This window comes from Cucurbita pepo, chromosome 16 (genome assembly GCF_057944985.1).
Source record: "Cucurbita pepo subsp. pepo isolate OVF chromosome 16, ASM5794498v1, whole genome shotgun sequence".
In the NCBI taxonomy this organism is placed as follows: domain Eukaryota; kingdom Viridiplantae; phylum Streptophyta; class Magnoliopsida; order Cucurbitales; family Cucurbitaceae; genus Cucurbita; species Cucurbita pepo.
Window position 1 is genome coordinate 8061593 of NC_141813.1, and position 20551 is coordinate 8082143.

The 20551-nt window shown below is 37.2% G+C and overlaps 1 pseudogene; it reads left to right on the forward strand.

Annotated features, from left to right (window-relative positions):
• Positions 1-598: 598 nt before the first annotated feature.
• Positions 599-1592, forward strand: LOC147788928 (25S ribosomal RNA; annotated as a pseudogene; the record flags this gene model as incomplete).
• Positions 1593-20551: the final 18959 nt, after the last annotated feature.

Genomic DNA, 20551 nt, shown 5'->3' on the forward strand with positions numbered 1-20551 from the left:
TGTTTTGTGTGTGATTGCGTTACTAACCCATATAGTGGGGTGACTTACTGAGTATTTCTTAAAATACTCAAGCCACGTGTTACCTTATATTTTTTAGGTAAAGTTAAAGTTAAAGCTCCAATGCATGGATAACGATAAATGCTGCAAAAGTCATGGAAGTGAGGATAGATCATGATAGAGAAGTAGTATTGAATTTAATTAGTAGATATTAGGTGTTTTTAATGCAATTTGTTTTATGTTAAAAAAACAATGTTATTTTAATTGTTATTTTGAATTGAATAGGTAAGTCCATGACTTTATTTTAAAAATATTTATTATGAATTTTCGCATATATAATTAAAACATGCGTGGGGTGACGTAACTAATTAACCTAAAAGAATTAGAAGTGTTACATTATCCTTCAACTCTTCTATCCTTCAACACTTCTATTCATTAGTCTGTAATGTCTTGTTAAGTCATTTCAATCCTTTATTTATGTCATTTCTTTGGAGAGAAACCTTGAGGAATGGAAATTGGTTTGGAATTTTAGACTTCAGTTGCATATTTCGCAAATTGTGTAAGTGATTTCCTTATTTACTTCATTTTGTTGATGTTAAAAAATTATCATTGTGATTGCATACACGAACATGTTTTTAGCACGACTTTGTGAAATGACTTGAGAGGTGTAGGATAAGTAGGAGCCGAAAGGCGAAAGTGAAATGTCACTACTTTTAACGTTATTTTACTTATTCCGTGAATCGGAAGCGGGGCACTGCCCCTCTTTTTGGACCCAATGCCTACCTCGGTGGGCGATCCGGGCGGAAGACATTGTCAGTTGGGGAGTTTGGCTGGGGCGGCCCATCTGTTAAAAGATAATGCAGGTGTTCTAAGATGAGATCAACGAGAATAGAACTCTCGTGTGGAACAAAAGGGTAAAAGCTCGTTTGATTCTGATTTTTAGTACGAATACAAACCATAAAAGCGTGTCCTATCGATCCTTTAGACCTTCGAAATTTGAAGCTAGAGGTGTCAGAAAAGTTACCACAGGGATAACTAGCTTGTGGCAGCCAAGCGTTCATAGCGACATTGCTTTTTTATCCTTCGATGTCGGCTCTTCCTATCATTGTGAAGCAGAATTCACCAAGTGTTGGATTGTTCACCCACCAATAGGGAATGTGAGCTGGGTTTAGACCGTCGTGAGACAGGTTAGTTTTACCCTACTGATGACAGTGTCGCAATAGTAATTCAACCTAGTACGAGATGAACCGTTGATTTGCCCAATTGGTCATCGCGCTTGGTTGAAAAGCCAGTGGCGCGAAGCTATTGTGCGCTGGATTATGACTGAACGCCTCTAAGTCAGAATCTGGGCTAGAAGTGATGCATGCGCCCATTGCTTGATTGCCGACTAGCAGTAGGGGCCTTTTGGCCCCAAAGGCATGTGTCGTTGGCTAAGCCCTTGTGACGGATGAGTCTCAAGGGCCGCCTTGTAACGTAATTCCCACTGAGCGATGGGTAGAATCCTTTGCAGACGACTTAAATATGCGACAGGGTATTGTAAATGGCAGAGTGGCCTTGCTGCCATGATCCATTGAGATTCAGCCCTTCGTCCCTCCCCACACAATAAACCAATTTATTTATTTGAAGTGTCATGGAGGTTGTAGGCAAAGTAATGATTTTGCATGTTAAGTGTTGATGGATTGGACATGCTCCAAATCAAGGCCATCTATGCTATGTGTGATACATGCCGTACCAACACCTCATGCACCCTTACACACCCATAATGTCCACCCACCCCTCCAACGCAAACACACCTACAAGAATATCAAAAGTGTTAGATGTTACCTCCATAAAAAAGCATCAGACTCAATACCTATGAAGCGTGATACACGTATAAAGCCTTGAAGGTTAGCCTTTAAACAATTCATCACACCTAACATCTGTGGAAAGTACGAACATGTATAAAGCCTTGGACTATTAAAAATATCATCAAACCCAATACCCGTGAAAAGTGAATGTACATTTATAATGTTTTATTGTTGTGTTTTATTTTTTTGGGAACTAAGAAATGAGTGATGCCCGTAAAATTTATTTTTTTTTTTTTTATCTTTTGGTCATTTAAAACAAAAAAAAAAATGAAGAGTTTTGATGCTAGAGCAAGTACATTACACCAAGACACCCACCATGACGTTGTTTTTACACCCATCACCCATTAATTGTGAAAGTACATGTGTAGTGGTTATTAATTGTAAACTGCATTCTTTTCAAAAGTTTAGACCACCAATGAAGTCACATGTGGATGATCTCCCGTAAATTTTAATTGTATCAGTGCTCCACGCTTTTGGCAGTGAGTGAAGAGAGCGAGAAAAATCTTGTCAGTGACCATGTCTAGGAAGAAATAATTAATATGAACATTGAAATAAAATGCTAGAAGGGAAATGGAGGGACATTGGGGAACAAGCTTCTTATGCTACTAAAAAAAACAAACTTATGAAACTATCTACGTCCCAACCGTTCCAAATCTCTTATATTTCAAGAGACAAAAAGAATTGCGAAAACAATCTTAGCAAATAGACTAAAACAAAAATGGTGAATCAACAACTAAAAGATAGAATTGGAACCTCGTTTCTAAACTCGTGATTCGAATATCAACAAGCCAAAAAACTAGAAATGGAAAAGGGCGCTACAATAGGAAAGTTAAAAGCTCTCATTAGTAAAAGACTACAATAGAAAAGTTAAAAGCTCTCATCAGATACGAACCTATGGTTTGGGTTCTGCTAATCTCCGAGGCTGAGCTTCAGTTTTAAGCTTGAATTTCGACTATTTCAACGCTTTCCTTTTTTTTTTTTTTTTTTTTTTTTTTTTTTTTTTTGCATTTGCATTTGCTTCTAGTTTTTGGACCTATTTCCTGTCGATTTTGGCTAAGTTTTAATTATTCTTGCATAGTAATTTACTAGAACATTAGCCAACTTTTATATTTAGTTTTTTTTTTTTTTTTGTAATTATCTATATTTCTCTAATCCCAAAATTGAAAATACAGTCAACTATTAGAGTGATGTATCATAATTTTGATATCAAAGTTCTAATCCAAAGATCTAAATTCCTATAACATAGAGGTCTACTCCATAGTCAATTTCTAATCTTAGATTAACATCATATTAATACATGCTTAATTCTTGAAATTTTATTTTTTAGTTTAAAACATACGCTATTCGATATGGGATCTAAAAAAAATGCATGGGATTTACACCGTTGACGAAGAAGAAGGTTTGAGAACAAGACTTTACTGCACTGGGGTCCTTTCATGTCGATCTATTCTCCCTTGTGTTGAAATATTGTGGCTCGTGACCCACACATGGCCAGTCAACTATTCTAAATCTTGCGACAAATGATTTTGTGATAAATGGAAATGTAAAATATTTACATAAATATGAGAATCAGTATTTGGTTTACACACCCTTGAAAAGAATGCTTCATTCTCCTCAAACCAATGAGGGATCTCAGTAGATAATATCTACTAGTGTTGGGAGGCTTGGGTTGAAAGTATCATTAGCTTACCAATCAATGATAAGAACTTCGTAGATTTAAACATTTCAAAGTTAAGTCATGGAAGAAAACTACCATCGTGGATATCAATTGAACTCACTAGAGTTTTAGAAGTGTGAAAACATGATTTTTAAAACTTCAAATTTTGAGAATGTATCAAAGTTCCAGTTAGTTCTCTTACACGCCACGTCACAAAACCAAGTTGATTGAAAATTTCTACTAGGGAGAAGAACAAACATCGTTATAAGTTACGCTTCATTCCCATCACTAGAAGAAGGGCTTGACGACCTCCGACCTTGTGGTTAACAGCCACACGCTCTAACCAACTGACCTATTCCAGCCAATCATTTGTTACAATCCAAGTCCACCACTAGTTGATATTGAATGGTTTCGTTCGTTACGTATCGCTGTCAGCCTCACAATTTTAAACCGTATCTAATAAGGAGAGGTTTTTAGACCCTTGTAAGAAATGTTTCTTCACCTCTCCAATCGACGTGTGATCTACTTATCCAACCCTTCTGAGAGCCAAGCGTCCTCACTCGCATATCGCTTAGTGATTAGTTCTGATATCATTTGTAATAGTCCAAGCGCACTGCCCATTAGATATTGGCATCAGCCTCACAGTTTACACACCCATATAAAGAATGTTTCATACCCTCTCAAACCAATGCGGGAGTGGATAATATCTACTATCGTTGTGGGCTTGGGTCAAAAGCATCATTAGTTTATCAAATGATAATAAGATAAGAAATTTGTAGATTTTAACTTTTCAAAGTGATATGGAATCAACCGAAGGGAAAGTATGGAACCTCGTTTCTAAACTCGTGATTTGAATATCAAATGTATAATAAGAAATTTGTAGATTTTAACTTTTCAAAGTGATATGGAATCAACCGAAGGGAAAGTATGGAACCTCGTTTCTAAACTCGTGATTCGAATATTAAATGATAATAAGAAATTTGTAGATTTTAACTTTTCGAAGTGATATGGAATCAACAGAAGGGAAAGTATGGAACCTTGTTTCTAAACTCGTGATTCGAATCACTCCACAAGAGTTTTGATCAATACCGCTTGAATAACTCTAGCATGCTCTCATCAAAGCATTTTTTTTTTTAATTCCAAAATGTGATGTCTAGAAAACAAGGCTTATAGAGCCTTTACAAAAAAGAAATTCTATTATTTTTTTAATTAAAAAATGTCTCTAATCAAAGAAAAGAAGGCTTATATAGCCTTTACAGTAACGAAGACTTATATAGCCTTTACAGAAAAGAAGTTAATGGTGGGTTACAATCTAACCTTTAAAGACTTATATAGCCTTTACAGAAAAGTTAATGGTGGGTTACAATCTAACCTTTAACTCCTGTATTAAAAATTAGTTTAAATATGACCAACAAATATTTAAATTATAATTAAATGGTGCAAGGAATGAAACACATAAATATTGCTTATTAGTCAAATATTTAAATTATAATTAAATGGTGCACTAAACTAGTTCCTAAATTACTAGTCACATAAATTCCGTGGAGTTCATTAAATGCAACTTAAAATGTATTTAATGCATCTCTTTCTTGACGCTCAATTTTGCACAACATTATAAGAGAGGTCTCCAACGATTTCTAGACTTTCCTTTGATGAGCTCACCATCGCTTGAATATAAGTGAACAAGGTTTGTTGTAGCTTCTTGGCTCTCGTCCTTGTAATTGGACCTTGAGGTATGGAAATTCCTTGGTCGTGGTTCATATCATTCTCCCTCTCTTGAGAAGGATTCATCCTCGAATCCCAGCCATCACCTACATCAAAAGGACTCAAATCAACAACATTAAAAGTTGCACTAACACCATACATACCTGGTAAATCAATTTTATAAGCATTGTCATTGATACGCTCAAGAACTTGAAAAGGTCCATCTCCTCATGGTAAAAGCTTAGATTTTCTTTGAGTAGAAAATCTTTCTTTTCGGAAATGCACCCAAACCCAATCTCCTAGCTTGAAGATAACAATCTTGCGTCCTTTATTAATTTGGGTGGCAACCTTGGAATTTTGCTTCACAATTTGTTCTTTTACTTGCTTGTGTAGTTTATAAACAAACTCAACCTTGAAATTTGCATCGAAATTCACAAACTCTTATGACGGCATAGGTAACAAGTCAATGGGGGGTTAAAGGATTAAAGCCATAAACAATTTCAAAAGGTGTGCATTTAGTAGTGGTATGAACAACCCTATTGTATGCAAATTCTATAAATGACAAACAATCCTCTTAAGTCTTAAGATTCTTATCAATAATAGCCCTAAGCTCAGTAGTCATTGTTCCGTTAACAACTTCAGTTTGAGGATGACAAGTAGTTGAATATACTGGCTCACTTCCTAACTTACCCAATAAAACATGCCAAAAATGGCTTCAAAATTTTACATGGCGAATATGCAACTCATCCCCAATATACATGCGAATTTGATGATAACCCAATTTTAAATTAATCTTAGTAAAAAGACGGCATCCATGCAACTCATCAAGCATATCATCTAATCTAGGAATTTGATGCCTATACTTTATAGTTATCTTGTTTATAGCCCTACAATCAACACACATACGCTAAGAACCATCTTTCTTAGGTACAAGAATAACTGGAACAAAACAAGGACTCAAACATTCACGTACATACCCTTTAGCAAGGAGTTCACTTACTTGCCTTTGTATCTCTTCGGCCTCCTTTGGATTAGTCCTGTTGGTTGGTTTGGAATGGGCTCGCTAGGAATGAAGTCAATCTTGTGTTCAATCCCTCTAAGTGGTGGAAAACTACTAGGCATCTCCTCGAAAAAGAAATCTTCAAACTCTTGCAAAAGCACAACAAAATCACTAGGCAAAGAAGGATTCAGTGTGTTAGTAAAGTTACAAGACCCTTTGCACATAAGTACAAGAATAGTCTGGTTAGAGAGCAAAACATTCCTAGCCTCACTTGATCTAACATACAAGCTTATAGATTTGACTTTTCTCTCTTTTTTTTTTTTTTTTTTTTTCTCTCTAGGCTGGGTCCTACTCTTGCTTTTCACTTAAGCTCTTTTTTTCACTTGATTCTTTTTCAATCTTTGCTTTTGCATCCGCCTCTTGCATTTTCTTTTCAAGTTTGCAATGATCAATAAGTACATCTTTTGGAGACAATGGAAAAAAAGTAGTTTTTCTACCCTTGTGAGTAAAAGAGTATCGATTTGCATACCCATCATACATTACCCGACGATCAAATTGCCAAGCCTCCCCAGTAGTAAATCTCCAACATGCATGGATACAACATCACATAAAATATCATCAACATATTTTCCAATATTAAAAGAAACAAGAGCTTGTTGAGTTACCCGTACTTCCCTACGATCACTCAACCATTGAAGCTTGTAGGATCTTGGATGTGGTTGTGTCTTTAAATTAAATCTTGTGACTAGAATGGAACTCACAACATTGGTGCAACTACCGCTATCAATGACAACACTACAAGGTACTGATTGAACAAGGCACCGAGTTTGAAATAAGTTCTCTCATTGGTCTAAGCCGTCCTCCTTAATGTGGGTGTTTAGAGCTCGTCGAGTAACCATAGATATATGTGTAGGGTCCTCTTCACTAAACTCCTCACTCTCATCATTTTCCTCATTTATGTAGTCATGTGCCTCGTCATCTATAACAATTTCTCCCTCCTTAATGGTCATAATTCTTGTATTTGGGCAATCTCTACTCTAGTGTCTACCCCTTGACATCTCCAACACTTTAGATCCCTATTTCGAACATTAGACTTTTCTATTTTTTCTTTCACTGTTCTAGAATTCTCACCTTTCTCAAATTTAGCATGAGGCTCCTCATGAATCTCTTGATTTCTATGCTTATAATCAATGTTCTTACTATCCTTTTTTCATGTAGAAGTAGAATTGGAATATGTTTTTGTAATACCGAAAAAAGATAAATAGAAATAGAAAAAGAAAAAAAAAAGGAAAAGTCAGGGGAAAATATGTAAATTTGCCCCTCCAACCACCTAAGTGGTCCAAATGAAACCCCATACAGAGTACTGCAAAAGAGAAATAGTGAGAGAAAGGGGTTGAGAGAACCTAGAGAGAGGAGAAAGGATGAACCGCGGGAAGACTCACCAAAAACTACCGTCGCAATCTATTACGGTGAAGATCATGATGCAAGGAGGTGAAGATCATGATGGAGTGAGACTTTCTTGGAATGGAAAAAAGAATGTGGGTGGCCGGAGTCCCATTTTTCATCCAGAAATCGAAAAACCCGCCAGGTAAGGATCTTGAACGTTTTCTTAGATCTACGGTTTTCCTTTGTGAATCAAGATCTGAAATCTTGATATATTCATCTAGGAACAACTCTACGCATGATCTGTGAAGAAGTTTGGCCGAGATCTCAACCTAAAGGCGGAGGTCCGAGAGTCATCTGAGAACGGTGAGTGAAATTCCGACGTTCTGAACTCGTCTAGTAGTCAAGCAAAAAATTACAAAAAAACAAAATACTAGGATGTAGCCCGTAACACGATCTAGAACTTTGCCGAAGGAATCATATCGATCCGATCTACGGATCAAAAGATATGAAAATCGGAAAAGGGGACTGTGTTTCGGTTTTCAGAGGACAGAGAAGAAAGAAGAAGAAAAAAAGGGGGGCGGCCGGCGAGCGGCAACAGGCGCCAGACATGCGTCGACCATCGACTGGAGCAACGCAGCTCCAGCGAGGCGTCGACACGTGTCGCCTGCAAGCCGGGCCAAACCACAAACGCGAGCCGAGCTGACCAGAGCGACTGACCCGTGACTACGCGGAAGCGGGCGCGCATGCAGCCTGTGACTAGCGCCTTCCCGCGCGCGTGACCACGCACTCCCAGTGCGCTGCTGGCGCGTGAGCGCGCGTGGAACGGCCAATTTGGCCCGGTTGCTTTCTGTTTGCCTGATTTTTGTCCCCATTCCAGTTCTAATACTTTTTTTACATGAATAGGGATCTAATTTAAAGAAATCAGTATTTTTGGACACCTCACGGGCAAAGAAACACTAGCAAAAAGGGCACGCGTCAACCAGGTAAGTCACCACCCGGTATTTAGGAAGAAATACTTATAGGATTCGCTTGGATTGCATGCATGCTAATATTTTTACTTCAGATTAGCTCTCCATGTAAATTGTTAGTCAGAGTATTTGATATGATTGTATTGGGTGAATTACATGAGTGTTGTTGTATGCTTCATGCTTCCGCTGTATGTATGCATGCATTTAATTTATGTTGCAATTGTGTATTCCGTGTTCCGGATGCTTGATGGACGAATTCGCCCCATTGAGCGTGAATTTCGTGCTCTGGGTGCTTGATGAAGGTCATCGCCTCGTTGAGCCGGTATGCCTAGTTTGCATGATTATATAGTATGATGTTAGAAGACGATTGCATGCACACTATGTTAATTTCTAGGGCCCATTTCTATGATAAACTTAGGGAATTATTGTTAGGAGCGATATGTCGCTCCAGCCAGATTTAATTTTCCCCTAGGAACTTAGCGGTTTACCACGGCAAGAAGGTACCTCGGAGTGTTCATAGATTGCTAGCGTGAGAATGGTATCTATAGCTTCGTGGGAGGACCAAGGGACCCTGACCAGTCCTTATTACTCTTAGCCATTTCGCATGGGAAATGTGTCCCCACATCGTACAACCCATTAGCTGCATGGGAACGGGTTGGGTCGCGCCCCCCATAGGGGGGACTTTATGGGCGTAGGGGTATTCAGCACACCCCTAGGCTAGATACCATGTAGTCCTAGATAGCCATGTAGAAGTAGCACCTCATAGAGAGATACCGACCACATTAGCTTGGCATAAGGAACCTCTAGGCGTTTAATGAAAGGACGATGAGCCGCTGAAACCCAAGAGGCAAGCCCCAAGGGACTAAGATTCGAACCAGATGTCCTAGAACCGAAGTAGGAAACCGTGGGAATTCTGTTAAATTAAGATGCGAATAGAGCCTACAAGTAGGTGACTTACTGAGTATAATTTTTATACTCATTATTTTCTACTTTTTTTTGTCAGGTGTCGGTCGAGGTGGAGGAACGTTCAAGAGCTGTGCGGTCACAGAGGGGGTCGTTCTGGAGCGTCAGTCCCTTTTCGGTCTTTTGGAGTCTTTTGCGAATTCATTTTAATTTTGTATTTGTAATTCCTTTTATATTTGTATTTTAACAAAACTTTTCTAGATTTTGTTTTAATTAAATGGTATTTTTACCTTTCATTTTTTTTGCGATTTCATCTTTTTAGTCACGATTCGATTTTTCGAAGCCTCAAAAATCGAGTCGTGACAGTTTTAGAAGAATACTGTTGAGACCTTCGTTGGATTTGCCTCTCGATCTTAATTACAATGTGCAACAACTCCTCGATATCAGAATAAGTCTGTAAATCAGTCTTGTCTGCAATCTCTGTGTTTAACCCATTAAGAAATCGCGCCATGAGAGTTTCGATGTCCTCATCGAGATCAAGTCGATCCATCAATGTATCCATCTCCTTGTAATAATCCTCCACAGATTTGCGTCCTTGTTCAATGCTTGAAGCTTTTGCACCATGTCTCATTAAAAATAATGTGGAACAAAACACTTCCGCATGAACTCTTTGAACTCGTACCATGAATTAATTGGTGCTTCAAGATTTCTTCTCCTACTTGACATCTAACCGTACCTTCTTTTCATCACTACAATTATGACAATTGAACACCGACTCCACCGTTTTCTCCCATTCAAGGTACTCCTCTGGATCGATTTTGCCATAAAACTTGGGAAGTTTTAATTTGATTCTCCCCACGTTACGATCAATTCTATTGTCATAAAGAACTCATTGTGGTAAATTATGATACCTTCTTCCACGGACTCTCCCTTGCATCAAGCCACGACCAACCGCATGTGGATTATGCTCGTGTTGTTCAGAATTATCTTCCTCATATTGATCAGTAGATTGGGCAGGTAGTGGAATCCTCTCTTGAGCTTGATTTTGAATTTAAAATCTACTTATTTGATTGGTCAACTCTTCTATTCCTCAAATTAGTCTTTCCATGGTTCGTTGTTGTGCTTCTCTCAATCGTGCATCAATAATGTTAGGATTGTCGTCTGGATTTACCATGCTACAAAAGAAAGTTAAAAGAAAAAAAAAAAAAAAAAAGGATCTCACAAGTGCTCCCTCACGTGTGTTCACACGTAAATGTAGTTCACTCGTGCTTAGCACTCAACACTCGAATCAATGTATTATTCCCTTACAATCTCACCCTCACAATTGAGCACAAACAAATCACACTCCAAAAAAAATTGGGATGTGAGACAAGTTATGTTATAGAGGTGAGTGCAATTCAAAGTGAATACACACCACGCTCAACACATAAACAAGGGTATTAGGGGAGCAATCCAATAACATATTAGAGTTACATATACTAATAAAGAGGAAAAAAAAACATTTAACATCAATAAGCTTTCTTTTTTTTTTTTTTTTTTTTTTATTCCGTAATATTGGCAAAAATGTAATAAATTTACCGAAAATTGATTTAGAAGATCTTAAAGAAGAACAAAGTGTTGATAAGATCCAGATCTAACGCTTTATAAAATATGTCAACATGAATTAAAGCACAAAAATAATATTTTTATTTTGTTATTTTTTGTGCTTTATATTTTTTTTAGACAGAATGTGAACATACTATACAAATTGAATATATATATGGAATCAACCTAAGGGAAAGTATGGAACGGATTACCTTGATGATCAAGATCAAGAGTAAAAAAAACTTGTTTCTCAACTCATGATTCGAATCACTTCATAAGAGGTTTGATCAATACCACTTGATTGACACTAGCATAGCATGCAAATTCTAACCACTTGAATTTGCAAAGAAAATCTTAGTTCTCACCAATGCTAAAAAAAAAAAAAGAAATTCTATTCTTTTTTTATTCCAAAAATGTGATGTCTCTAATCAAACGAGAGAAGGCTTTATATAAGCCTTACAACGTTAATGTATGTGACACATAACTCCCAAATTAAATTGGCTAGTAAATGAGAAATACCATGACCTCTATATTAAAATGACTAATTAATGGTGGAAGATTGTAACCTATGTGGGTTACCATGTAACTTAATTCCTATATTAAAAACTAGCTTAAATATAACAAATAATCCAAGCCCACCACTAGTTTATTTTGTCTGCTTTCGTTCATTAAGTATTGCTATCAGTCTCACGATTTTAAACTGCATCTGATAGGAAGAGGTTTTCAGACCCTTGTAAGAAATGTTTCTTCACCTCTCCAATCAATGTGGGATCTCACTATCCACACATTCTGAGTGCCAAGCATACTCACGGGTACATCGCCTAGTGACTAGCTCTAATATCATTGGTAAAAGTCCAAGTGCACTGCTAGCAGACATTGTCCATTTTGGCCCATTATGTATTGTCGTCAGCCTCAAAGTTTTAAAATGCGACTATTAGGGAGAGGCTTCAGTACCTTTATTAGGATTGTTTCGTTCCTCTCTCCAATCGCTAGTATATATTATCTATTTTAATCTATTACGTATCGTCGTCAGCCTCACAATTTTAAAATGCGTCTACTAGGGAGACGTTTACACACCCTCTTTCTACTATCGTTCAGGGCTTGGGTTGAAAGCATAATTAATTATCCAAAAATGATAAGAACTTCCTAGAATTTAACTTTTCAAAGTTAAGAAATAGAACTTGATGGATATCAATTGATCTCACTAGAGTTTTAGAAGTGTCAAAATATGATTTTTAAAACATCAAATTTTGAAAATATCTAGAAGTTCTATTACACGCCATGTCACGAGCCCAACTTCATTAAAAAAAATTTGTATGCTTCATTCCCATCGCTAGAAGGAGGGCTTGAACCTTGTCACACGCTCTAACCAACTGAGCTATTCCAGCCAATCATTTGTTACAATCCAAGACCACCATTAGTTGATATTGTCTGCTTTCGTTCGTTACGTATCGCTGTCACCCTCATGGTTTTAAACCGCATCTACTAAGGAGAGGTTTTCAAACCCTTGTAAGAAATGTTTCTTCACCTCTCCAATCGATGTGGGATCTCACAATCCACTCTTCTGAGGGCCAAGCGTCCTCACTGGCGCATCGCCTGGTGACTAGCTCTGATATCATTCGTAAAAGTCCAAGCGCACTACTAGCAAACATTGTTCATTTTTTCAAAATAGGTATTGCCATCAGCCTCACAGTTTTACAAGTCTATTAGGGAGAGGTTTTCGCACCCTTATTAGGATTGTTTCATTCCTCTCTCCAACAGTTAGTACATATTATCTATTTTAATCCATTACGTATGGTTGTCGGCCTCACAGTTTTAAAACGTGTCTATTATGGAGATATTTACACACCCATGTACGGAATGCTAAACTCCCCAATCAAACCAATTCGGGAACACACCAATAGCAGTCAGGATGGCCGAGTGGTCTAAGGGGCCAGACTCAAGTTTTGGTCCTCGTAAGAGGGCGTGGTTTCTCAAATCCCACTTCTGACATTTCATATTATTGTGAGGCAAAATACGAGCCGAAGTAGATAAAATCTACTACTATTGTGGGCTTTAGGTCGAAAGCATCATTGTTTATCAATGATAAGAACTTCCTACCATGGTGGATATCAAATGACAAGCCAGTGTTTTCTGAAAGTGAAAAAATGATTTTTTGAGAATATCTGTAAGTTCAAGTTAGTTCATCACAAACCGAAGTTGATTGAAAATTTATACCAGAGAGAAGGCACCAACACCCATTATGATAAGGTATGCTTCCTTTGCATCGCTAGAAGGAGGGCCTGAACCTCCAACCTTGTGGTTAACCACATGCCCTAACCAACTAAACTATTCCAGCCAATCATTTGTTACAATCCAAGACCACCATTAGTTGATATTGTCTGCTTTCGTTCGTTACGTATCGCTGTCACCCTCATGGTTTTAAACTGCATCTACTAAGGAGCGGTTTTCAGACCCTTGTAAGAAATGTTTCTTCACCTCTCCAATCGATGTGGGATCTCAAAATCCACCCCTTCTGAGGGCCAAGCGTCCTCACTAGCGCATCGCCTGGTGACTATCTCTGATATCATTCGTAAAAGTCCAAGCGCACTGCTAGCAGACATTCTCCATTTTTTCCCATTAGGTATTGTCGTCAGCCTCACAGTTTTAAAACGCGCCTATTAGAAGGTAGTTTTCGCCGCTTGTTAGGATTGTTTCGTTCCTCTCTCCAACAATTAGTAGATATTATCTATTTTAATTTGTGATGTATCGTCGTCAGCCTCATAGTTTTAAAACGCGTCTACTATGGAGATATTTACACACTCATATACGGAATGCTAAACTCCCCTCTCAAACCAATCCAAGAACACATCATTAGCAGTCAAGATGGTTGAGTGGTGTAAGGCACCAGACTCAAGTTTTGGTTCTCATAAGAGGGCGTGGGTTTAAATCCTGTGGGTTTAAATCCCACTTCTGGCATCTCATATTATTGTGAGGCAAAATTGTCCATTTTTTCCCATTAGGTATTGCCGTCAGCCTCACAGTTTTAAACTATTAGAGAGAGGTTTTCGCGGCTTGTGTTACGATTGTTTAGTTCCTCTCTCCAACAATTAGTAGATATTAGAGAGAGGTTTTCGCGGGTTGTGATAGGATTGTTTCCTTCCTCCCTCCAACAAACAATTAGTAGATATTAGAGAGAGGTTTTAGCCGCTTGTGATAGTATTGTTTCGTTCCTCTCTCCAACAAACAATGAGTAGATATTAGAGAGAGGAGACAATTAGTAGATATTAGAGAGAGGTGTTCGCCCCCTTGTGTTTCCTCTCTCCAACAATTAGTAGATATTAGAGAGAGGCGACAATAAGTAGATATTAAAGAGAGATTTTAGCAGCTTGTGTAAGGATTGTTTTGGTTCCTCTCTCCAACAATTAGTAGATATTAGAGAGAGGTTTCAGCCGCTTGTGTTAGGATTGTTTCCTTCCTCTCTCCAACAATTAGTAGATATTAGAGAGAGGTTTTAGCCGCTTGTGTTAGGATTGTTTCGTTCCTCTCTCCAACAATTTAGTAGATATTAGAGAGAGGTTTTAGCTTCTTGTGTTAGGATTGTTTGGTTCCTCTCTCCAATAATTTGTATATATTATCTATTTTAATCCGTAACATATCTTCGTCAGCCTCACAATTTTAAAACATGTCTACAATGGAGACATTTACACACTCATATACAGAATGCTAAACTCCCCTCTCAAACCAATTTAGGAACACATCATTAGTAGTCAGGATGGCCGAGTGGTCTAAGGTGCCAGACTCAAAAGGAAAGAATGTGAGTTGTTTGAAAGAAAAACAAGAGTCCCGAAAAAAATAGAGAAAAGATAATGAAATTGAAAAAAAAAAAAAAAAAGGAAAGAATGTGAGTTGTTTGGCTAGAGTTGGAGAGGTTAGAAGGGCAATGTTCTCACAAAAAAATCATCATTGTACTTGTGTACAAGGAAGGATGTTTAGTCTCTAACGATAACAATTTGTCTTTTCCTAGTATGTTTCAATCTCTTTTACAGGAATTTGATGACGTATTCCAAGATGAAGTTCCTAAAGGACTACCTCCCATTAGAGGTATTGAACATAAAATAGAGTTCATTCGAGGGGCAGTCATTCCTAATAGGCCAGCTTATAGAGCCAACCCAACTGAGACTAAAGAAATTCATAGGTCAGTAGAGGAGCTCATGGAGAAGGGCTATATACGAGAGAGTTTAAGCCCATGTTCTGTACCAGTCTTATTGGTCCCAAAGAAAGATGGAACGTGGCGCATGTGCGTGGATTGTAGAGCCATCAACAAAATCACAGTGTGGCAACACTACTTATGGCCTAGAGAATTTGTGATCTACTCTGATCATGAAAGCTTGAAGTATATTAAGGGTCAAAGCAAACTGAACCGTAGGCATGCAAAGTGGATGAAGTTTATTGAAACATTTTCGTATGTCATCAAATATAAGCAAGGTAAGGATAATGTGGTAGCTGATGCATTATCTAGAAGGTACAATCTTTTTACTTCTGTTAGTGCAAAAATTCTTGGATTTGAGCATATTAAAGAATTATATCGAGATGACCAAGACTTTGGAATTATTTATGCATCGTGTCTTACAAAAACAGCTGTGGATGATTATTATGTATTTCATGAATTCTTATTTAAGAAAAGTAAGCTTTGTATTCCTAAATGTTGTATCAGAGATTTGCTCGTAAAAGAAGCACATGGTGGTGGCTTAATGGGACATTTTGGGATTAATAAAACTTATAATATGTTGCATGAACACTTCTTTTGGCCGAAAATGAAGCATGATGTTCATAAATTTTGTAGTCAATGTTTTAAATGCAAAGAAGCTAAGTCTAGATCACGACCAAATGGATTGTACACTCCTTTGAATGTACCTAACGAACCTTGGACTAATATACCTATGGATTTTGTTCTTGGTTTACTGCACACTAAACAGGGTAAAGATAGTATTTTTGTTGTGGTAGGCAGATTTAGTAAAATGGCTCGTTTTATTGCATGCAACAAGATGGATGATGCAAAACATGTTGTTGACTTATTCTTTATGAAGGAGTAAGATTACATGGAAGCCCTAGAATAATTGTCAATGATAGGGATGTTAAATTTTTAAGTCATTTTTGGAAAATATTGTCGGGTAAAATGTGTACCAAGTTGTTGTCTTGAACTACATGTCATACTCATATTGGTGGGTAAACTAAGGTGGTTAATAGAATTTTAGGGGCATTGCTTAGGGCTATTATTTCTAAGAATGTTAAGTCTTGGGACGAATGTTTGCGAATTGTAGAGTTTGCATATAATAGAACAATTCATACTACCACTCATTGTTCTTCTTTTGAATTTGTTTATGGATTTAATCCACTTATGCTTCTTAATTTGCTCCATATTTCTTCTAATATTTTTGTGAGTGAAGCAGCCACAAGTCAGACAGATTTGATAAAAACATTGCACAAAAAGGTGAAAGAGCAAAATTTGAAATAAAATTTCAAAGTTGTTTCAAGAATTAACAAAGGACGGAAGGAAATCATTTTTCAATCTAATGACTTGGTTTGGGTACATTTTTGCAAGGAATGATTCCTATCTCAAATGAAAATAAAGTTACATCCAAGAGGGGATGACCCTTATCAAGTCCTTGGAAGAATTAATAACAATGCATATAAAATTGATCTTTCCATAGAATTACCAGTATATTCTACTTTCAATGTCACTGACTTGAGTCTTTTTGTTGTAGGGGATGATTTTTCTGATTTGAGGATGAATACTTATGAAGAGGGGGAAGATAATAAGGATCATAGTGTTCCAAATGTTCAAATTGAACCTATTACACGATCCAAGGCTAAAAAGATTCAACAAACATTCATTCTCATCTACAAAATTGGATAGGCTTGGTTCAACCATCATTTCATGTTTTACAAGATTTGATTGAGGAATGACAATTTGGAACTTCATGAGTGATTATTGTTGGGTTTTATGTCCTAAAACTCATAGTTTGTAAACAAAAACATATTCTATTTTCAATAAAGTTATTATTGTTGTTTATTCAGTAAAGATTGTTATTGAATAAAGTGACCTTTACGATCATTAATCTAAATCCAATAAACTAAGAACACTCTGGCTATAGTATGATTACTTGAACTATATGTAGAGACATAAGAGTGGATCAAGTTCAAGTATATAGTCAAAATGATCTATAGTATAAGGATAAGGCTGAGTACTTTATTCTGGGGACACTATGGATGCGGCCCACTTTTGTATATGATATAAACAATGTGATCACTAAATTGTACATGTGGAGACATGTGAGTGGGGGCGTCCTATGCAATGAGTATTGCATAAGATCGGACCATGAAGAAAACCACTATCACTTTATAATATCGTTTACTATTGAGACTGATTTTCTTTTCATTCGATAACCTAGGTAACTCGGTTTTAATCCTGAGCTAACCATGAACTCCTGTTTATTCGGAATTATCCTTAGATTGACATGGGTGAGAGTGACTCTAGTTCGCCGACTCAATAGGCCTCCCATTTCAGGGGTAAGACTGGGTGAATGGCTGGGGACGTCGGGTGCAAGATGGAATTCACTCCTACCCACTCTTAAGGATAGAAGAGAGGTAGTTCCCTTAAGCACTGACTCTAGGTCTTGAACAAGGGGCCCCACCCTTTCATTGGCCTAAGAGGGATTCAGTTTACTGGTTGGACTACAAACCAATTGTTCATTAGAGGATCAGTGAGACATAAGGAACAAAAAGTAACTTTAGGGGTAAAACTCAACATCTTGACCCATGTTTATTATGTTGATCAATGAATCTTGACCCAATTCAATTTAGTGGGATCTTTCATTCACTTTTTTTTTTCCATTAAGAACGTTTTATAAACCTCTTAGACTTCCGAATTTGGAGTATCCTACTTTCACGCAATTTACACAACAAGCAATCGATATTTGTAGTGTAGTTCTATTTGTAGTAGCGGTCCTTGTATATCGTATTAACAATCGAAAGATGATCAAAAGAAAAATCTCTATTTGACCAGGTTTCTTCCTTTACCTATGAATTTCATTGGATATTTAATTGAACCATTGGGGTATGGGAGAAGAAGAAAGGGAAGAAGAAGAGAGAGGCCAATGAGGGAAGGAATGAACTATTATAACCTTTGAACGGAGTAAATATTTACAAGCCTAAAACAATAGGGAAAGTTGTGTCAAATCTCAAGAACACAAAAGGGAAAATGATATCAAATCTAAAAACCTAAAAACCTAAAAAGCAAGATGTTCTAACAAGTAACTTGAACAGCGAGCCGATTACGTTTCTTGCAACCAGTTGTCCCAAGATTCTTTTCTGAAACATTAATGGAGCATTTCCCTTTGTCCAAGACATGCGTGTAATTTCAATCAAAATTCTAACAAACTCATCAGAAAAACCCAAAACCCAAAACCCACAGTGTCATCCATTAGAAAAAAATCCAAATCTATTTAACAAAAACAGAGTTATACCTTCTTGATGACTAATAAGACAGTGGAGGACTAGCAGGAACCCTTCTAGAAATTATCACAAGTGCCATGGGGTTCCAAAAGCTCACAAATTTGATACCAGAGATGGTTCGATCATGGCATGATAGCTCCAACGTGCTTCCAGCATAAGGCATTGCACATACCTTTTTCACCCTCGTTGTTTAGATATCTATATCCAATGGCGTCCCACCAAACTTTTCGAATAAAATCAGTGTGTTCTCTTCCCCATAATTCAGGTAAGATCTTGGGATATGGTACCTGAAAGTTTAAAAAAAACAAGATATTCACTTAAGCTAAAAGTTGTAGGATGTTGAATAGATAGTTCAAAATCTAAGAACTCCTCAAGAACATACCATCTTTGAATAGGTTTTCCACCGTTAGTGGCACACTTGCCATCAGGGTAAGCCCCACGGAAGTCACAATTTGAAGAGCAGCCATTCTCATTTGAAAGATAACTTGGCCAATACCTTCCAATGCTTAGTCCATTAACCCAAGCATGGCCCTTCCCCATGCCCATCAAATCCATTATCATTGCGTCACTTCCGCTTGGAGTTTGGAAAGTAAACATACAAAAAAAAAAAAAAAAAAAAAGAACCAATCATAAATTTACGAACATTTCAAATTATTATACTAAGAAGAACACTTCAAAACTGAAGCGATTCAGTACCTTATACCAAATGAAAATTTTAATCAATGGGAGATTGCCACAGTCCCAGGGCTCCCTTTATTGACAATTGGGATTGAAAAATTCGAACTTTTCACCATCCAAACCAACCTTGTAATACAAATCATCGCTTGAAAAATTCATTATTGTTTCTCCATCAATTCAACTGGTCCATGAACTCCTACATCAGAATTCTCAAAGTGTGCTCCATAATTTTGTTCATCAATTCAAAATCTCAAGTTGGTATGGAAGAGTTTGAGAAGGGTTGTTTTCAAATTTCATTCAACTTTTCATGTACTTGCAATCAAACTATGGCACTTAGTAGAGAAATTTGGTTGTATCCATACAATAGATCGTTGATTTTCTTCTCAAATAAGAAACTATATTTGTCCTTTTGAGCATGTTGTGATCTTGGAATTGAATTATGAAGCAAGTTATCATGTCATTTGATGAACATAAATGATCTAAGAGTAGTGAGTTTATAAATATGCCTCCTGTTCAAAAATGCATGGAAGTATGTAGCCACTAGTCTTAACACAATGGAAGCTGAAGGTAGGATTATTCTAATGAGTATGATTAAGATTAATTAAGTGAGATTTGAGAAATGATAAAACCAAAAAAAAGTTTACCGGGTGATGTACCAGGTTTCTCCCTTATTGTTGTTTGAGTACGCCTCCTCCCTTATTGTTGTTTGAGTGTTTAAGGCACCCGTCTCAAATTTGGGGTCTAAGGACCAAAAAAAAAGTTTACCTAGTGATGTAAAAAAGTTTACCTAGTGATGTACCAGGTTTCTCCCTTATTGTTGTTTGAGTACGCCTCCTCCCTTATTGTTGTTTGAGTGTTTAAGGCACCAGTCTCAAATTTGGGGTCTAAGGCACTCGTCTCAAATTCTGGTTAAGAGGGCGTGAGTTTATATCCCATTTTTTACAACTTTATATAGTTGTGAGGCTGATGCTGAGCCAAAGTTTCACGTTAGACGCCTTCTCTCTTATTGTTGTTTGAGTGTTTAAGGCACCCGTCTCAAATTCTGGTTTAGAGGGCGTGAGTTTATATCCCATTTTTGACAATTTTATATAATTGTGAGGTTGATGCTGAGCTAAAGTGGATAATATCTACTTGCGTTAGGTGATTGGGTTGAAAGAATCATTATCTCGAAGTTCCAGTTAGTTCTCTTACACACGTCACAAACCCAAGTTGATTCAAAATTTCTACTAGGAAGAAGCAAAGGAGGGCTTAAACCTCTAACCTTGTGGTTAACAACCACACGCTCTAACCAACTGAGTTATTCCAAGCAATCATTTGTTATAGTCCAAGC